The sequence below is a fragment of the Alligator mississippiensis genome, chromosome 11 (assembly GCF_030867095.1).
Source record: "Alligator mississippiensis isolate rAllMis1 chromosome 11, rAllMis1, whole genome shotgun sequence".
Classification (NCBI taxonomy): Eukaryota; Metazoa; Chordata; order Crocodylia; family Alligatoridae; genus Alligator; species Alligator mississippiensis.
Genome location: NC_081834.1, coordinates 74,134,302 through 74,135,639, shown reverse-complemented (window position 1 = coordinate 74,135,639; position 1,338 = coordinate 74,134,302). Strand labels below are relative to the sequence as shown.

The 1,338-nt window shown below is 48.2% G+C and overlaps 1 pseudogene; it reads right to left on the bottom strand.

Moving 5' to 3' along the window:
• Positions 1-403: 403 nt before the first annotated feature.
• On the bottom strand, positions 404-1,338 carry LOC102561111 (olfactory receptor 4N2-like; annotated as a pseudogene).

Sequence of the window (1,338 nt, the reverse complement as noted above, 5' to 3'; positions counted from 1 at the left end):
AGATTTAGTACCTCCAGTGTCAGGTACTAAATACATTTGCATTAAGCTGCCCTAATGTGCAGTATGAAAAGTGCCATTTTTAAAGAGATACACAATGCACAGTAGCCTATTTTAGTGTGCATTAGTGTAATTGCATGGGTTTTTACATGACAAGTTAATGTGCAGTGTTATAGGCTACTGCGTCTTAAAGCACATGTGCAATGTACCCACAGTGTAAAGAACCACTGTACTCCACAGATACTAAGTTTCTTAAAGTTTATTTCCAGCATACTTCAGAGGAACTCCGTGGTTAATTTGTAGAACCTATACCATGATTAAAGTGCTGCTCCTGACCAACTCAAACAAAACCTTGCCCAGCACAACAAAAATGTTCTGATCTCTGCAGTTCTATTCTGGCATTCTTCTATTTTCCTTTCCAGAGGCCAGATCTGTCCAGCAGCCTCTTCATAGAGCTGAGAATCATCCTATTCCTCAGTGTGTAGTCCATGGAATTCACGACGGGGAAGATCACAGTGTGGAACACGGCCACCACCTTGTCCATGGGGAAGCTACAGAAGGGCCGGCAGTAGACATAGATGGCTGGACTGAACATGACAAACACAATGATGATGTGGGTGACACAGGTGGAGGCTGCTTTGCTCTTCCCATGGGAGGAGCTTGCCCTCAGCCGGACCAGCAGGACCCCATAGGAGATCAGCAGAAGGAGGAAGCACACGAAGGTGGCCAGGCTGCTGTTGAAGAACATGATGAATTCCAAGATGTAGGTGTCAGCGCAGGCCAGCTTGATCAGCTGGGTAATGTGACAGAAGAAGTTGTCCAGCTTGTTGGGGCCACAGAAGGGGAGAGGAACAATGAGGGCAACTTGGATAATGGAATGCATGAATCCCCCTGCCCAGGCGGCCACCACTAAGGCCCAGCAGACCCCTCTGTTTACCACAGTGGCATAGTGTAGTGGCTTACATATGGCCACGTACCTGTCAAAGGCCATGTCAATGAGCAGGAGGATTTTAGCTCCTCCTAAGAAGTGGAGAAAGAACAGCTGTGCTGGGCAGGCCCTGTAGGAGACAGCCTTGTGACAGTGAAGAAGTCAGCTAGCATTCTAGGTGGAGTGACAGAGCAGTAACAAATATCCAGGAAGCCCAGGTTGACCAGGAAGAAATAAATGGGGGAGCCCAGGCGGGGATCTTTGTGGATGGTGAGGACGATGAGGATATTAGCTGGGAGGATCAGTGAGTAGAAGAGAAGAAACAAGCCAAGGAGGAACAGCTGGACCTCCTGGGTCTGACACAGTCCCAGCAAAATGAACTCTGTCACCTCTGTGGTGTTTCCATGCTCCAT